General features: G+C 44.2%; 1 pseudogene; it reads left to right on the top strand.

The window, feature by feature from the left end:
* Window positions 1–9,133: 9,133 nt before the first annotated feature.
* On the top strand, window positions 9,134–11,898 carry LOC123096934 (uncharacterized; annotated as a pseudogene).
* The last annotated feature ends 8,174 nt before the right edge of the window (window positions 11,899–20,072 follow it).

A 20,072-nucleotide genomic window follows, 5' to 3' on the forward strand; every position in this document is an offset into this window, starting at 1 on the left:
CTCTCGTTGCTATGTCATCACCATGATCTTGCGTGTGCGTAGGAATTTTTTTGAAATTACTACGTTCCCCAACACCCAGGTTGTACGTGTGTTGAATGCGGAGGTGCCGTCCGTTCGGTGCTTAGATCGGAATCGACCGTGATCTGAATCGCTGCGTGTACGACTCCACCAACCGCGTTCTTGTAATGCTTCCGCATCGCGATCTTCAAGGGTATGAAGATACACTCATCCTCTCCCTCTCTTGTTGCTAGAATCTCCATAGATTGATCTTGGTGATGCGTAGAAAATTTTGAATTATTGCTACGTTCCCCAACAGTGGCATCATGAGCTAGGTCTATGCGTACATTCTATGCACGAGTAGAACGCAAGTAGTTGTGGGCATTGGTTTGTTCAATATGCTTACCATTACTAGTCTTATCTTGATTTGGCGGTATTGTGGGATGAAGCGGCCTGGACCGACCTTACATGTACACTTACGTGAGACAGGTTCCACCAACTGACATGCACTTGTTGCATAAGGTGGCTAGCGGGTGACAGTCTCTCCCACTTTAGTCGGATCGGATTTGATGAAAAGGGTCCTTATGAAGGGTAAATAGCAATTGGTATATCACCGTTGTGGCTTTTGCGCAGGTAAGAAACGTTCTTGCTAGAAACTCATAGCAGCCACGTAAAACATGCAACAACAATTAGAGGACGTCTAACTTGTTTTTGCAGGGTATGCTATGTGATATAATATGGCCAAAAAGAATGTGATGAATGATATGTGATGTATGAGATTGATCATGTTCTTGTAATAGGAATCACGACTTCTTCTTCGGTACAACCCCCCTGGAAACATCAACGGTCCAGATCATCCTATACCCCTTCACATAAAAACTTAAAAAAGGGTAGGATGGTCATTACCCCTTCCCCTCCCCCAGCCCCGCCCCCGCGACGTACCACCGCGGCCCGTCGACGTACGTACGTGTACGCGTGTCCGACGCCTTTTTTTTACTGTGTCGACATACGTTTTTTTACAGCGTCGGTGGTCAAAAGCGTCGGTGGTCAATCTGCGCGTCACCCGGTAAAAAGCATCGTGGCGCGTGAACTGCGGCCTGCCGACCCGTCCCGTCCGTCCCCTCGTCTGCCGCCCGTCCCGTCCTCTGCCGCCCCGCCGCCCCGTCCCCTCGTCTGCCGCGCCGCCGCCCTCGACTGCTGGCCCGTCCGGCCGTCGAATTAATTCCCCAACCACCCGTCCGCCCGCTGCCCTGCCGTCTCCCTATAAATCGCAGCCCCGTCCGCCCGTCGCCGCAAAGAGCACTCCTCCCCCGACTCCACCTTCCAAAAGGCTGCCGGCGACATGTCGTTCCATGGCGGCAGCAGCTCCGGCACCGGCGGCGATGACGGACCCAGCGCATGGCCGTCGAGCCTGAGCAGGACGGAGACGGAGGAGCTTTACCGGTTTGGGCTCCTCGTGCCGCCGGGTTGCCGTCTTCCGCACGATTGGAAACTCGACAAGGATGGCTACCCGAGGCGCGGGCCCGGCGCCACCGCGGAGGAGAAGCGGACCGGCGGCCACAACAACATCACCGGCCGTCACGCGCTCTGGGACGGCAAAGACTACGCCGCCGTCATCGGCGTGTACCGGCTGGCGGAGTCCGGCGTCATGCCAGACCTCATCGGAGACCGCCGCCGCCTTCTTGTCCCGCGCCCCAGTCTAGTAGCGCGCGGCCGTCGGGCCCCTCCACCATGTGCGCCGGCGCCCGTCGATCCCCCTGCCCCGCCGGAGGTGGAACTGCCGCCGGAGCAGTTGGTTCTTCGGGAGGACGGCGATCCCGACGATATGCCGGGTTACCTCATCGCCCTGCGGGCGTCGGCGGTTGCAGCGGCGGCTGCAGAGGTGGCGACGGCTGTGAGGGAGGCCGCCGAGCAGGCGGCAGCGATCCAGGCGGCGGCGGCGATTCCGCTAGTGGTCCCACAGGCGGAGGCGGAGGCGGAGGCGTTGGAGTCATCGGACGACGACGTCATCGACTAGGAGCGGTTAGCCCAGGTCTGCGACGACGACGACGATGACGGCGGGGGTGACGGCGAGGCGGAGGTCATCGATCTGTTGGCTAGCGACGAGGAGGAGTAGTAGTTTTTTTTTAAAAAATGTTCTAACTATGAACTATGTATCATTTAGGTTCGGATAAACTCGTCTCGTTTCGGTATTGTTGAATGGACTATGTAAAATATCTCTATGTTCAATCTAGTTTGTTCGAATCTTGTTTTAATTTGTCTTCAAAGTTTGTTAAAAAAATTAGCTAAATATTGAACGCTTATTTTGAGAAAATTTGTAAATTTTCCGACCCATGCATAAAAATGTTCACAATATATTTAAAAAATTTCCATCGAATATACATAGCACAAAATAAGGTATGCAATAATCAAAAAATTGTAGAATAAAAAAAACATGAAAACACATAAAATATTGAAGAAAACTGAATAAAAAAATCAAAAGTGTATCTAAATGTTTATAAAGTGTTTTAGAAATGTTCAGATTTTTTTAAAATATGTGCATATAGTAAAGCCGGTGGATGAAAAAATTGAAATTTTTAAATAAAAAATATAACAAATAAATAAGATTTTTTTTAAAAAGGTGAGATATTTTAAGTCATTCACATTTTCTGAAATATTATTAAATTCATTAACATGTATGAATCAGAGAATATTTTTAAATTCATTAACATATATGAATACGAGAATTTTTAAATTCATTAACACTTTCTGAAACATTTTTAAATTCTTTAAAGGACTGTGCTAACCACCAGTCGACTGGTGGTTAGCAACAGATCCGCACGACCTTGGATAGATCCTTCCGCTCGTCCCGCTACGTCGTTCCTCCCGCTTCCATTGATTTTTTTTAACTTCTCTCAAAAACCGTAGTAAATTGCTAGTGGTTTTTTCTGGTTTTTCGCTGCATAATATGAAAAGAAAATAAAAGTGCTTGAAAGAGGATTCGAACCCAGGTCTATGTAATACCTATATCAAGCCTAATAACCAACTAAGCCACCTCTTGTTGTTGTCTATTGTAGAATGACAATGTTAGTTGAACCTTTCTTATTTCTGCCATATCAAAAGAAAAAATAAAGTTTGGCTTGGTAACTTTGGCAATGACCAGCGTGATAACTACGGTCATAAGGCTGGTAACTACAGTACGAGAAGGTTAAAAGCATGGGAAAGTATGGTAATTTAACAAAGAAATTACCGGTGAAATGTTTCAAAACCTTTTTTCCCTTGGATGAAAGACACCATGGTGTTTAAACGTAAAAATATTAGTTATCAAGTCTGCGATGATACATCATCATGTTATTTACACAGAAATTATCGGGTGTATGTTTTTCAACAGAAAAGTTTCAGGTCAAAAGTTACAGTGGCATTTGTATGGGAGTTATCAATTTTGTATGTTTCTATTACCATGTTATTTACACAGAAATTAGCGGGGCATCACCTCCCCTCGCCACAGTCGCCATATTACCAGGATCGGGTACATAAGTTATCAAGCCTGCGATGTGTGAGTTATCATGTTATTTGCGTAAGAGTTATCGTTGTATGGTTCAACAACTCCTCCCACCCCTACCCCCACCGACAAAGTTACCAGGACTGGGTACATAATTTATCATGTCTACGATGTGTGATTTATCATGTTATTTGCATGGAAGTTACCGTGGTATGTTTCAACGACTCCCCCCACCCCTACCCCCACCGACAAAGTTACCAGGACTGGGTACATAATTTATCATGTCTACGATGTATGAGTTATCATGTTATTTTAATAAAAGTTATCAGGACAGTGATGCGTAAACTATCATCATATTTACACAGAAGTTATCGAGAGTATATTTCATCAAGGATTGGACTAACGTCCGATCATTCTGTTTTGAAGGAACAGATCCGAACGCCCAGTGTACATGCATGCATGCGCATGCCACGCTTAATCACTTAGCATTTCTATTTTATTTGTTGATCTTTTTGTGATTACGAAGAAGCTTTCACGTGCATGTGTTGAATTCTCATATACAAGCATGCATATAGGACGAAATTGCTGATGTCAGCAAAGATTCTTATAAATTTCTAAATTCAAAATGTTTTATAGATCAAACCGTAGCTCCGATCAAAAAACTGTTTTGACATAAAAGACTCGTCTCGACGAGACGACCGAAATTAGATCCCATGTTGGTATCGTTTGATGAATTTTTTTCACGTAAAATGTTAGTAGAACCAGAGTAAGTAAGTTATCACGTCTATGATACATAAATTACCATCTTATTTACATAGAAAATACCTGGCCATAAAAACTGGTCCTCTAATTCTCCCACATGCAAATGAATTAGAAGACCGAAATGTTGATGTCATCCTTGATTCCCCCTTATTTTGAATCTTCAAAATGTTTTGTAGCTCAAACCTTCAGTCCGATCCAAAAAACGTTTTTACATAAAAAACACGCTGCGAAGAGGGCATAGAAACTAGATCCTATGTTGATATGTTCTGATGACTTTTATTTCAGATCAAAAGTTACCACTCCACGGCTAAGTAAGTTATCACACATGGGCTACGTATGTTATCATATTGTTTACACAGATACTACCGGGGCATAAACCTTGTAACGGTGGTATATTTCATCAACTCCCCCCCTCCCACACACACACACACCCCATGCCAAAGTTATCAGGACCGGGGTACATAAGTTATCAGGTACGCGATATGTGAGTTACCATGCTATTCAGATAAAAGTTACCAATGGGATATTTCATCACCCCCCCCCCCCGCACATACACACACCCCATGCTAAAGTTATCAGGACCGGGATACGTAAGTTATCAGGTGTGTGATGTATGAGTTATCATGTTATTGACACAAAAAGTTAACGGTATGTGGTATATTTCATCAACCCCCTCCCCCCCACACACACCCATGCCAAAGCTATCAGCACCAGGGTATATAAGTTATTAGGCCTGCGATGTGTGAGTTATCATGTTATTCACACAAAAGTGAATGGTGGTATATTTCATCATCCCCCCCCCCCCACACACACCATGCCAAAGTTATCAGGACTGGGATACATAAATTATCAAGTGTGTGATGTGTGAGTTACCATGCTATTCACACAAAAATAATCGACATCAACCCCCCACCCTCCCTTCCTGACGTGAGAAAATTACCACGGTGTGATCAACTCGAGACGAGTTGGTAAAAAATCATCATGAAACTAGATATCATGATGATTGTATGTGAGTTATCACGGAAATCCAAGAAAAGAACTAGAAAAATTGCATTTTTTGCTCATATAGTAGTAAAAAGGTTCAAATATCTTGTTGCCTTCTTTTAGCCAACAACTAATAGGTGGTGAGATGGCAAGCGCGGTCGGTATAAGGTTGGGAGGTGCTTGGTTCGATTCCCACACCAAGCACTTTTATTTATTTTCGCACCAAAGATTTTCGAGAGAGAAAAAATAGTAGGCGACAGTTGGGCCTCGCGTGCGATTCTGTCAAGCGGGCCAATCACGATCCGTTTAATACGGGAAGTCCACTAATGGCGCGGGATTATAGCGATCACTTCGAGAAAGTGCAACGCGAAAAGATCGCCAGCGCCGTTTGATCGAGAATGGAGGCAAGCCACATCGTGCGGATCTGTTGCAAAACCCAGCACGGCAGGATTTTAGCTTTGTCGTTCTTTAAATTTATGAACCAGAGAATATTTATAGTTCATTAATATTTATGAATCCGAGAATTTTTGAATTCATTAACATTATCTGAAATAGTTTTAAATTCATTAACATTTATGAATTTTCCGAAATATTTTTAAATATTTGTAAACCTCCGGCCATACCGAAACCACCCCTTCCACAGCAAGTACCTGAGCGGTCTAACAGATTGCACCCAACTTTTGCGAGCGCGTGTGGCGCCCCCACCCGGGCACCCCACGGCCAAAATGAACAAAATCCTACAACGAACGCACGTTGTGTCACGTCTGGGCAGCATTTTCGGGGTTTTCGGCCCGGAAAATCATAGAAAATCCATACGGACTCGAAACGGGATGAATTTTTGCGTGCGTGCCCTCATAGGGCACTGTAGCACGTGCAAAAAAAATGGGCACGTTTGGCGGATGCAAAGCGGAGACATGCAACCGAGGGTCCCCTCCGGCCATCTCGAAACCACCCCCTTCCACAGCAAGTACCTGAGCGGTCTGACGGATTGCACCCAACTTTTGCGAGCGCGTGTAGCGCCCCACCCGGGCACCCCACGTCCAAAATGAACGAAATATGACAACGAACGCACGTTGCGTCACGTCCGGGCAGCATTTTCGGGGTTTTCGGCCCGAAAACTCGTAGAAAATCCATACGGACTCGAAACGGGACGAATTTTTTCGTGCGTGCCCTCCTAGGGCACTGTAGCACGTGGAAAAAAATGGGCACGTTTGGCGGATGCAAAGCGGAGACATGCGACCGAGGGTCCCCTCCGGCCATACCGAAACCACCCCCTTCCACAACAAGTACCTGAGCAGTGTGACGGATTGCACCCAACTTTTGTGAGCACATGTGGCGCCCCACCCGGGCACCCCACGGTCAAAATGAATGAAATCCGACAATGAACGCACGTTGCATCACGTCCGGGCAGCATTTTCGGGGTTTTTGGCCCGGAAAATCGTAGAAAATCCATACGGACTCGAAACGGGACGAATTTTTCCGTGCGTGCCCTCCTAGGGCACTGTAGCACATGGAAAAAAAATGGGCACGTTTGGCGGATGCAAAGCGGAGACATGCGACCGAGGGTCCCCTCCGGCCATATCGAAACCACCCCCTTCCACAGCAAGTACTTGAGCGGTCTGACCGATTGTACCCAACTTTTGCGAGCGTGTGTGGCGCCCCAACCGGGTACCCCACGGCCAAAATGAACGAAATCCGACAACAAACGCATGTTGCGTCACGTCCGGGCAGCATTTTCGGGGTTTTCAGACCGGAAAATCGTAGAAAATTGATACGGACTCGAAACGGGACGAATTTTTACGTGCGTGCCCTCATAGGGCACTGTAGCACGTGCAAAAAAATGGGCATGTTTGGCAGATGCAAAGCGGAGACATGCGATCGAGGGTCCCCTCCGGCCATACCGAAACCACCCCCTTCCACAGCAAGTACCTGAGCGGTCTGACGGATTGCACCAAACTTTTGCGAGCACGTGTGGCGCCCACCCGGGCACCCAACGGCCAAAATGAACGAAATCCGACAACGAATGCACGTTGCGTCATGTCCGGGCAGCATATTCGGGGTTTTCGGCCCGGTAAATCGTAGAAAATCCATACGGACTCGAAACGGGATGAATTTTTGCGTGCGTGCCCTCATAGGGCACTGTAGCACGTGCAACTAAAATGAGCACGTTTGGCGGATGCAAAGCGGAGACATGCGACCTAGGGTCCCCTCCGGCCATACCGAAACCACCCCCTTCCACAGCAAGTACCTGAGCGGTCTAACGGATTGCACCCAACTTTTGCGAGCGCGTATGATGCCCCACTCGGGCACCCACGACCAAAATGAACGAAATCCGACAACGAACGCACGTTGCGTCACGTCCGGGCAGCATTTTCGGGGTTTTCGGCCCGGAAATCGTAGAAAATCCATACGGACTCGAAACGGGACGAATTTTGGCGTGTGTGCCCTCATAGGGCACTGTAGCACGTGCAACAAAATGGGCATGTTTGGCGGATGCAAAGCGGAGACATGCGACCGAGGGTCCCCTCCGGCCATACCGAAACCACCCCCTTCCACAACAAGTACCTGAGCGGTCTGATGGATTGCACCCAACTTTTGCGAGCGCATATGGTGCCCCACCCGGACACCCCACGGCCAAAATGTACGAATTTTCGGGGTTTTCTGCCCGGAAAATCGTAGAAAATCCATACGGACTCGAAACGGGACGAATTTTTGCATGCGTGCCCTCATAGGGCACTGTAGCACGTGCAAAAAAAAGGGCACGTTTGGCGGATGCAAAGCGGAGACATGCGACGAGGGTCCCCTCCAGCCATACCGAAACCACCCCCTTCCACAGCAAGTACCTGAGCGGTCTGACGGATTGCACCCAACTTTTGCGAGCGCGTGTGGCGCCCCACCCGGGCCCCACGGCCAAAATGAACGAAATCCGACAACGAACGTACGTTGCGTCACGTACGGGCAGCATTTTCGGGGTTTTCGGCCCGGAAAATCGTAGAGAATCCATACGGACTCGAAACGGGACGAATTTTTGCGTGCATGCCCTCCTAGGACACTGTAGCACGTGGAAAAAAATGGACACGTTTGCTAAGTTAAAAAATAGCCTATTTGATTAAGTTAAAAATATGGGCATGTTTGGCTACGTTAAAAAAATTGGTTAACGTAATTTTTTTGATAATGTGCCTACTTTATTTAGTTAAAATAAAAGAGGCCCTGTAAAAAAACGCCGGCCGTCTCGCCAACCGACGCGCATGCGTGCATGGGGCCGTCCCACTAACAACGACGCCGCAATCAGTGCTCAGGCGATGTCGTTAGCCGACGCGCATGCAAATTTTTCTTGTACGTACAACCCATCTCGCCACCCCGCGATCTGAATGTGCTGCCGACGTACGCCGCCCGGCGCCCCACACTCCAAAACGGCGCCGGTGCCCCTCCCACCGTCACTCCACCGTCCAAACACCGTTCGTGCACCCGCGCCGGCTTGCGTCCCCTGACCCGTCGCCCTTTATACGCCGCCGGTGCCACTCCCACCGTCGCCGTCGTGTAAGTTTTTTTTTTCCAGTTGCTTTATACAACATGGCTCATAGCAGTACGATGGTATGTGACAAAAATCTATTTGATGCAGTATGAATATCGACGGTGTGATTCCATGTTCTGTTCAAAAGTGGGTTAGCCTAGTTGACAAACTGTCACCCAGTCAGAAATTCCAGTTTTATGAAACGGATATGCAGGGCATGTTTAGAATACCATCGATAAAGATGCATGATTTTTTGCTTCACTTTTTACTCCAAGGTTACAATCCGAGTAGCAAAAAATTTATGGTTGAAGAGAGTTCTGGAAGTACTGCTGGAAGTAAAGGTCTTATTTCACTAAGGCCTGATGATGTGTACTCCATTTTTGGTTGGAAAAACAATGGAGTGGATGTTTGTGGGTTTCTTAGTACTGAAGGAGAAAAAGCAACCAAAAAAATACCAGTTAGTTTTGTTAGCAAGAAAAATGGTAAGATCATGATTGATGATCTCATAGAAAAGATTGTGAGGAACAATAGCACTGATGATGACTTCATTCGGATGACATTTCTAGTTCTTTTAGGAACTATAATTGCACCAGTGTCTCATGAATACGTTCCGAAAAAATACTATGCCTTAGTGCAAAATATTAAGTTGATAAGGAAGTTCAACTGGAATGCATTCACTTCACGATTCTGTTTGTCGGAGATTGGTAAGCTTTTGCAGGACGGCCATGTTAGGCAGTGGCCCCAGGGGAACCTCGCCCTTTTGCAAGTGTGTTGTATTTATTAATTTGAACACTTTTCTTAGAAAATGTCATGGAAAAACATGTAATTTAATTAGTTTATGTGTTTTGCAGTACCTATACTGGGAGAAAGTGCAACCAATCACCGGTCCAAAATATGATCCGTTGGCATTGTTGAGCCCGCTGATGAGGAACTGGACGGAAGATATGGCTGTGAGAAGAGACAAATACTACTATGAATATGGTCGTGGTGTTGGGATGGTAATCCTAGTAATCATGTTTTTTTACATTTATGAAAGAAAGTTAAGTGTGCGTATGGTTTGTATGTATAATTCTCTTGTTGCATTTGTAGATCGATGACAACATTACAGAGGAGTATAGGCTGAAAAAATTCCAGAAGAAGAAGCTCAAAAAACCAAGAAAGCTAGTAGCAAAAAGTCTAACATTACTGGAACGAGGAAAGAGGGCAGTACCTCAGAGGCTTCGAGCCAAAAGCCTACTATGGACCGGATTTTGAGTGAGATGAATGAGCTTCGGAAGGAACTGCTTCGTTTGCCAGAGTTATGCGCACAGGTAACACTTGAGCACGTCACTTTAATATCCATCACTGAATTGAAGAACTAAGATGAAATGTTTTCTTGCAGAGGATGATTAAGAAACTGAACAAAACCGGCGTCTTCTACAAACCCAGTAACCTGGAAGAAGACAAAGAGAATCTGTACGGAGGCATTAATGAGTATTCAAACGGTGGACGTCCGAAAAAAGAGTTTGTATATCAAAAAGATGATTCAGACCGGTTCCGCACACCTTCCAAAATGAATTTGCAAAAGGATGATGACGACGGTGATGTAACTTCTCGTGGAAACACACCTTTTTACTGCACACCTGAGTACTGTGATAGTTTCAAGGGTGATATGGATGATCCTATCCAAGTACCAGAAGTATTAGATGAAAAAGCTGCCACATCTTTAGGGACGGACGAAATCGCATCGCATGCGTCGCTTGGTTCTCAAGGAGTACAAGAGGAAGTGGAGGAGGTTACTGGCAGGAGCAAGCGCAAAGGATCACAACATGTCAAGTCTCCTTATGTGGTCCCTAAACCGAACAAGCGTGCAAAACGTTCTGCGAAAGGAAGTAAGTTTTTTGTGTTTCTAATTGTTCTTGCGTAATAATTATTTATATATTTGCGTTTATAATTATTTGAGTTGTGCGTTACAGAATTGTTCCAAAATGGTGGTGTTAACAAATCTAGTGATGAGTATGATGTGGTGAAAGCGTCCATCAAGTACGTGCGCGCGCATGAGCATTCACAAAAACATGCCAAAACAGAAATTTTGAATGATGGCTTGGAAGAAAGTCTGACTGTGCGGAGAGCTTGTCAGATTATTAACCATGAGTGGCTAAGTAGAGATGTAAGTTAATTTCATATATTGTTTTACAATTGATTCGAAAACACCATTGTTAAATCTGCCACATTATTTATAGGTAATTAATGCATACTCATCATATTTGGTCGACAAAGTTAGTGATGATCGTTTCATGTTGACAACTTGGAGGATACATTGGTTGCTTCACGTTAGACCCGAAAAGAAGACCACCGGTAACGATTATGAAGCAGAGTCGCATAGTAATGGACCCGTGAATAGATGTGAGGACGAGTATTTCAAAAATCAAAGGTAAGTTTGATTGGTTACATGGTACATACATACGATAGTATGTGCTGATTGTGTTTTATGGTCCTTGTGATGCAGACTTACATTTCTCTAAACAAGCAGAACAATCACTGGATTACTGTCGTCATGCATCGCGGGAAGAGAGAGTTTCAGGTTCTTGACTCGTTGATGAACGGAAAACTTGACAGTGTTATTAGAGAACTCGTTGAGGACCTGGTAGGTTTAACTTTCAAATGTGCATTTGGTAACATTGGTTTTTTTAGTACACTGAATGACATTCTTTCCACCATTTTTATTATATCTTTAGAGAAAACAACTAGCAGAAGATATCCAAAAAGCAAATGCAACCGGAATTGTGAATTATCCGGATGTTTCCAATTGGCCTATTGAAACGTATGACATGCCAAAACAACATGATGGGTGAGTTATTACTTTGACAGCATGTCGGTCCTGTATGTACAGTAGATATTTAATCTTCATAAATTGTATGTACTAGGAATTCGTGTGGAATATTTCTCCTTCGATGCTTTCAATATTGGGATGATGACAAATGGACAGGCTTATTTTCACAGGTACGCAAGTCATGTTTGTACTATGATGTACTATGAACGCTGTGCTAATATCACTTTTTTTCAGAGGTCAATTGATGATTCGAGTGAGGTAATGATTGCGCAACTTATCTTTTCGGAAAGAAACAAGCTTGATGAAGTGAAAAACAAAGTTATTCGAATATCAAAGAAGAAGAAATAGATGCGGCATGGAGGAGTTTTGCATGTGATTGGGTGGTACTAGAGGACTATATTTTCCAAACGCTTTGCGCACTTGCTTATAAATTTTATGTAATAGACATATTTATTGATTTTGCCACTATTTTGTTCCTAAAAGATTATACACTTAATTACGTTTTTATGACCACATGATATTGTGTTTCATAAATATTATATAATCAGTCTTTTTTTAGTTACATGATTTTTTTTGTTTCCGAATAGTTGTAAACTATGGTAACGCATTATTAAAAAAAACGCGACGATTTTATTTATAAATACAAAAAAAATTTACAAAAAATAAACGTAATGTTTAGATTTACATATATGTAATCGTGTTGTCGTTAAGTTTTTATACACTAAACTATGGCAGCACACTGCGTGTTACTTTGTTAGCACAAAGTTAGTTTACAGCACATTGTGTGTTAGTTTAGTTTAGAAAAGCTTAAAAAATATTTTAGGTAAAAAATTGCCCGCCCGTCCACAGTGTGTCTTAGTAAGCCCGTTGTTATCAAGGCCACCGGACGACTACGATAGGCGTTTCAGAACACAGCGTGCAAACTAGGCCCTACAGGGCAGCATCGACGCGGTCCATCGACGGGGTAGTAACAGAGGAGTTCAATGTGCCGACGGGAGCTGAGTATATAAGCTGGTCGTCGTCCCCTTCGGCCGGCGAGGTGGGACTAAACTTGCGTCGGCCGCGGGGCGATGTGGACACAGCCAGACGTGACGTGGGCCGTCCCAAAAAGGCAATGGACGGCGCAGACTTCTGAACGGCTCGATGCGCCGTGGGCCGGCCCAGTTACCCCCGCTGAGACGACGCGCGACGAAAACTAACATTCAGTTTAGTCCCACCTCTCCGGCCGAAGGCGACGACGACCAGTTTATATACAGAGCTCCCGTCGCCACATTGAACTCCTCTCGTCTATTACCCCGTCGATGTACCCTGTCGATTCTGCCCTGTTGCGCCTGGTTTCCACGGCGTGCTCCGAAACGCTGGTTGTAGTCTCCTGCTGGGCTTGATAGCGATGGTCTTATTAAGACACGCCGTGGAGACGGGTGGGCATGTTTTTCCTCTTTTTTTTCAACAACAACTCGCACAGTACTTCTCTTATTTAAATATAGTTGACGGTCGACGGGACTAGTAAGTACATGCAGAATTCATAATATAAACAATGAATATATAGTAAATACATGCATAATTCATCATATAAACAATGAATAGTGAATATTTATATCAACAACAATGATGTCTCAACATAACAATTGTCACCACAGTAATTTTATTGTAGTGGACAGAAAATAACAAGTCTCAAATGAGAACGGTCTGTAGGAAATAATCTTGTTTCACACATATAAAATACTCAACATGAACATAAATGGAAGAGGTAAAACACTTGCATTTTCTTCACTTGAGTCTTCAAGCCAAGTTGCTGCATAGAATAAATAAAAAAATTGTGAGAATCAATGTACGATAGATGAATCAACGAAACTAATATAAACAAAGCAAAAAGACGTACAGTTACATATAAATGGAAGCAGTAAAACAGATGCACCATCGTCACTTCTGTCTTCAAGCCCAGTTGCTGCATACAAAAACTATGAGAATCAATGTACCGTAAATGAAACAGCAAAACTAACATACACAAATAATAGACATACTCTTCATTTTTGCTGCATGTGCTCCTGTTATGACCTGAGCCGCTGCATATGCTACATTTTCGTCCAGATTTCTCGTCAAATGCTTTAGGCCTCTCATTTTTTGTCACATCTGTGCCACCCTTACCGCGACCTCTACTGTTCTGCTTAGGTGCGCCCTTGGTGGAAACCTTTACTGGATCACGAACCAGAATATGGTCTCGGTTAGGCTCAAATGGATTATTGTTCACGAAGCTTCTTTGACTATCATCTTCATTTCCCTGTATGTCCTTATTCGCTATAATATCATCGAGAGCTGCCATCAACTTGTCGAATAAGAAAGGATTACTGCATGTGACATGACATGCTTCTGAAGATTTGATGGTCAACTCACTATATCTAGCTCTGTCCTCACCACTGGACCAACCCCACGCAAACAAATTGCTGGTGCACTTCACGGGCAGTCCGGCTTGTGCTTTTTTGAGAATCTTCGCAGGACACAACACTTGGGTATCACAGGTAAGTTCAGTGCATTCAAAACATGAATAATATGCTTGCAAGGAAGCCCTTTGCGAGTCATACTTCGGCAATTGCACTTTATAGTTTCTGCGGAGTTACCTGGCGTATAGTCCACATTAAATCTGTGATCCCTGTTATTCTTCCACGCAACCACAAATCTCTGACTATCAATCCCTGTCAGTCTATCAATTACCTCAAGCTCATGTACCTTCTTCATATCTTGTTGCAACATATAAAAGTTTGCCTGCATGAATGCTTTTGCAGCATACGACTCAATGGCCTGACACTCAGTCACTATTACTGGAAGAGTCTGTGAGGCCGTGTAGTCATCATAAGCTTCATTCTCACGGAGGCGAACAATACAATTCTCGTAGTGTACAATCATGTCAATGATCGTCATACCATAGTCAAGATGAAGGTGCAGGCTGGAGTTCAGACTATCACTCCTCTGATTACTGCGCATACCAAGGAAAAACCCACCAGACAAATATGATGCAGCCCAAAGCGTCCTCTTCCTGTACATCCTATGGAGCCATGTTTTCGTTTTCTCCATCTGCCATTTGCGCACAAACACGGCCCATCTCTCCTCAAAAACCTTATGTGTAGTGGCATAGTACAATAATGCCCTAAACTCCTTCAATGACTTGTGGTTGAGGTGTTTCTGCATATTCTTTTCAATATGCCATGAACATAGACGATGCCACACGTCAGAAAGCACCTTCCTGATAGCCCTTACCATCACTGCATCTCCATCGGTAATTACAGAATTGGGCCTCTTCTGACAGTTAGCTTTCAAGAACGTGTTAAGCAACCAAACATATGTAGCCTCAGTCTCATCTGAAACAATGGCGCAGGCGAATACCGTAGTGCAACAGTGGTTGTTCAGACCCACAAAAGGGATGAACGGCATTCCATACCTGTTCATCTTGTATGTGCTGTCGAACACAACAACATCACCATAGTCTAGGTAATCCCGGCGTGACTGCGAATCACACCAGAAAAGGTTTTGGAGCCTGCCTTCAGTGTCAACCATGTGCTCAAAGAAGAAGTCTGGATCTCTGTCCTTTATAGTCAACATGATTCCTATGGCAGTATCAACATCACCTTGCGCAAGCAATTTCATCTTCTCCCTGTAGCACATGTTATACAGCTTTGTCCTCTGAAACGGTGACTTTGCATACGACCCATACCTGCTAACGATGTTGTCAAAAATGATATGTTTTCTTATCCCAGCTCCAGCCATAGCTAAGGTCTCAACTCTCTCAAATGCTTTGATCTGATTATGAGATCGGAGGAAAGGGACTTCGTCCGGTCGTGCAAGAGTGTGGCTGTGATCATCGAAGAAACTGCTGACATACCAAAGATTGAGCTTTTTAACAAGCTTAACTGTCAAATGGGCTTTGCATAAGAATCGACTCTCCGGTCTAAGCCTGCGGGCCCGGCCTTCCATGGTACAGAACTTGGCCTGTCATTTTCCTGCGGCGGAACAAAGATACCTCCTCATGCGCGGAGTCCTTGTGTGATCCTTCGAGAATTTTAGCGAGTCCTTCCTGATGCTGAACCCACGTTCTCTTGCGTGCTTGTTGTAGAACGTGTACACCTAGTCTAATGACCTGAATGTCTTTACCATCACTGCCCAATGCCTATCAAGTGACTCTTGCTGATATTCATCATAGCACATGTCAAGGTCAAACTGATCATCATCACTATGCTCATCGTTCCCGCTAGGACCATCAACACCTCCCTGCAAAATATGACATATAACCTTGCATGTCAATCTGTTCTTGATTGTTACTAACTATTAAATAATGTAAATAACTTACTTGGCTACCACTCCCACTACGAGATGCATCGACTATCATCTATATTATACGCTCATTGTCATCATACATTTATGTGTCACATTAAGTCATAGTGTCATACAATTTAATGTCAATCATTTCTGTACAATTTGCAACATACTGCTCAACACTATCTCATAAAAGTGTTCTATATCATATTCTTATCGGTCATACTCATGTAGCTACAAATTAAAATCATGTAGTGTAAATAACAATTCTATTCAATATGTTTTCACATTGAAGCACTCAACACTGTATATTCTGACTCAAATGTCTCCAAAGGTGATTCGCTTCAATACGAGATCCTTATCGTACCGAATAAACTGGCGTATCGTTTCATGCTATATTATCATACTGAAAGTTTGGCATCCACTTCCACAAAACATCGCGATACAAATTCGTCAACAGTGACATGACTATGTGGCATGCATACAAATTTGAACATACAAAATCATTATGAGGTCATTAAGAGGTCCCTACTCTCCTCTCTTATTTAGCCTAAGTAGTGAATCATTTTTACATATCAGAAAATGCATAAAAAATGCAATGGGATCAAATCAAAAAAGGGAAAAAAAGAGCCCAGGCGAACCTACTGTGCGCCGTCGAGGGGTCCTCGCCTGGGGTCGACGCCGATGCGTTGCTGCCACCCATGTCGTGGAGGGCGCGTACCAAGACAGAACGTTCACGAGAGCGCTGGGCGTTTCACCGGCGTCACGGCGTGTGGGTGACTACGGACGCCGTCGGTGCTCGCGACTAGACGGGCACGTCGGGGTCGACGTCATGACGGCGGTGGACCACGGCGGCGTTGATGCCGCTAGGGTTTCCTACGCGGGGATGGGGTGTCGGTTTCATGCGACACCGGTGAGACGCCGCGTGGGTGACTATGGACGCCGCCCGACGTCGTGACGGCGGCGTTGATGTCGCTAGGGTTGCGTACGCGTAGATGGGGTGTCGCTGTGGGGCGTTTTTTTTCCTCGATTGCACTACCGAACTGCATGGGGCGCGACGTACGACGCGGGCGTACGGGGCGCGACATACACGGGTGGCCGGCCCTACGACGGACAGCGGGTACACTAATACATAATTTAGTATGGACAATACTACCCCTTCTATGCTTATTGTGGGGGGGTGGGGTGGGGGGGTTGTACGGAAGTCCTTCTCTTCATAAATCTGTAGTGACTAGCTAGCAGCTCAAATTGCCATTCCATTGCTTTGTTGATACACCACGCCTCACCTTGCAATAACGAGTAATGCTCTATATCCACGGGCATGTCACGGGTACGTGAGTAGATTATCGCATTCTGAGTTCACGGGTAAGTGACTAACTTGCTTTTCTTTGGCACCTCCCATCCTTCAAATATCGTGGCTACATCTTTCCCGCCGATGAGCGTCTGTTGTTTGCCTATTACCTGCCTGAAATGTATGATTTGTGATTGATGATGATGCAGGTGCTCACTAAGATCGTTGAGGACCTATTCCAAGGCTACCCCATCAGCGAAAGGAAGCTCAAGGAGCTGCTAGGGCACACCCCGTCGCAGGTCTTCGCCGGCGCGTTCCTGGGCATCCTGGTGGCCTGGTTCTGCTGCCAGGGCTGTATCGGTGCCATCTGATGCTGCCGTTGTAGCATGCCTGACTGCTTCAGAAATGGAGTCATTTTGTACCATCATTGGGGGGAAACATTGGTATTTTCTTTTCTTGGCGTAATGTTGGTTGTACATAATTGCATGGATGGTATCACAAACTTCTCAATTCATAGTTGAGACTTTGGTCTGATTTGAGATTTATATGGTTTTGGTAGTCCTGCCTGCTTCATGGCCGGTGTCCTCTGGATGACTAAACAACAAGAATCAAAGGTAGTACTTCCTCCGTTCGGAATTACTTGTCACAAAAATGGATGTATCTACAACTAAAATACATCTAGATACATTCATTTCTTGGACGAGTAATTCCGAACGGAGGGAGTAGTACATAGAGAAGTGAGTTTTGGCGCGCTCGTACACCATCCTTTTGAGGCGTTTTCCCCCGGAAAATGGGGATATTTGCCACATCGAATCTCCAATCTGACCTTTGCCTTTTGTATCAGAAATGCTTTCTACTTGGATCCCGTTTTGTTAACTTACTACTGCATATAGGCACTTTGCCTAGCCGATCGTTGCATGCTGGCCACTGCTAGCCAGGGAACTTAAAGAGGCAGAGGAGACTCAACCACCCAAAGCCTCTCGGGGTTGACGTTCTTGTGGTTTGTCGTCGAAATTCTTCAGTGATGTTGTGCATCGCATCAAAAAAAGGCCAAAATTCTGTGGCAGCATTTCATAAGTTTGATGGGCAATGGTGCAACTAGCTAGAACCTTGGTTTTAAATGGGACTTCGTGCAGCTGTCGCGAGCTAATCTCATGCACATGCACCTGGACGAGCCTTTCATGTTGGATGAGTAGAAATTTGCAGTTTCTGAACTGCACGTTGAGAAAGAAAAACAAATGGTTTCGTTGGTGCTTCTATAAACATTGACAGGATTTAATCAAAGATGAGCCGTTCACGGCGAAGATTCAGTGGCATAGCCCAAGGGGAATCCCTCACACTTGTTGAATACGGCAAACAGTGTTTTTACCCAAGAAAGTGAAACCATTTCCTACTTCAAAGCCCTTTGATTGCATGACAACGGCATGGAAGGACATTTCTAATGTCACATGGGCAAATTTGAGCAGGCTTGGGAATTAGGGTAAATCCGAGTTGTAGGTTCGAGTTAAGGGCTAAAATGTAATTGTCCCTATTTTATATTATTGTATTTCTTCAATTCATTGTTCATATTCTCACTTCTTTCAGTGGTGCTCATTTGAGTAGGGAGCGTATTCATCGAAAGTATTGCTATGATACCGAGCTCATGTGAGCTCGGGTGAACAATAAAATCAATTTTTTTAAACAACCGATTGTGTGTGTGTGTGTGTGTGAAACTTTGACAAATGTTTTCATAGCTTGTAAAATTTCATCACCAGATCATATTCGTGTTAAAAGTTAAAAAGAAACAAAATCAGTGCTCCAAAATGCGTTTGAAAATAAAATTTTGGAGCATCAAATTGTTTTTGCCACATTTTACACGAATGTGATCTGGTGATAAAATTTTGCAAGCGGTCAGAACATTTATCAAAGTTTCACACAAAAAATAACAATTTTTTGAATTTATTTTAAATTTTTATTTTACTGTTCACCCGAGCACACATGAGCTCGGGATCATAACAGTCGCGTCCTGTACACTATACACTAGTGCCCCCTTCCTTTTTAAAAACATCCTTTGTAGACATGCATTTTCACATAGTCCACACCTGCCAAACAGTTTGTTCGACGCACTTATAAATTCGTTATGTCACAAATATCAATGTTACTTTTAGAAAGTTCCAAAAATCCACCAAAAGTGTCAACAATTCCATCACAACAAGTGTGGCACCAAACAGAATAGTTTTGTTGTGAGTATTAACCCCAACAATCAAACCAAACGGACGCCCATCATCTATTTGTATGTATGTGGTGTCAAATCATATAACATCACACTGCTAAAAAAATCATATAACATCACTAATATTGCATAGTCCAACACATTTCTGGAGACAGCCAAAAAATCTTAGTTACCAAGTCATTCTCATCTACCTGAATTGAATAGAAAAATTGACATCTTCTGGTATTTTTTTCATCTATTCCAATACTATCCCTGTGACACCTTCCATCGCATTAATTTTTCTATTTTAGTACATATGTCTTTCATATGTTCACGTCTAAATCCAATGTTTTCAATTCTACATGCTTCTTTTGGCCTCCTAATTGATTATTGTTTTATTTGAAATGCCTACAGATTTGCGACCTCTGTGTTTTCTATTTATGTTTATATTGTTTTTATTTGGGATCTCGAGTGTTGGACCATGGTTCTATGGAAAGAATTTGGTTACATGACACCTAAAATTCATAAACAACATTAAATTTGTTTCTAAGGCTGATCTTCATATGAAAATCACATCAACATCGTGTTTTAGGCCTATAGTAATTCAATGTCTCCTCTCTTTCATCTTTCGATGATAGTGTATAAGTTGTAATGATTGTCTTAGATCATAAGGAAGCGATTAGAATGAAATCAAACTACAAGTAGCCTCCGTTAACGAGAATATGTTAATGT

The sequence above is a fragment of the Triticum aestivum genome, chromosome 1B (assembly GCF_018294505.1).
Source record: "Triticum aestivum cultivar Chinese Spring chromosome 1B, IWGSC CS RefSeq v2.1, whole genome shotgun sequence".
In the NCBI taxonomy this organism is placed as follows: Eukaryota; Viridiplantae; Streptophyta; class Magnoliopsida; order Poales; family Poaceae; genus Triticum; species Triticum aestivum.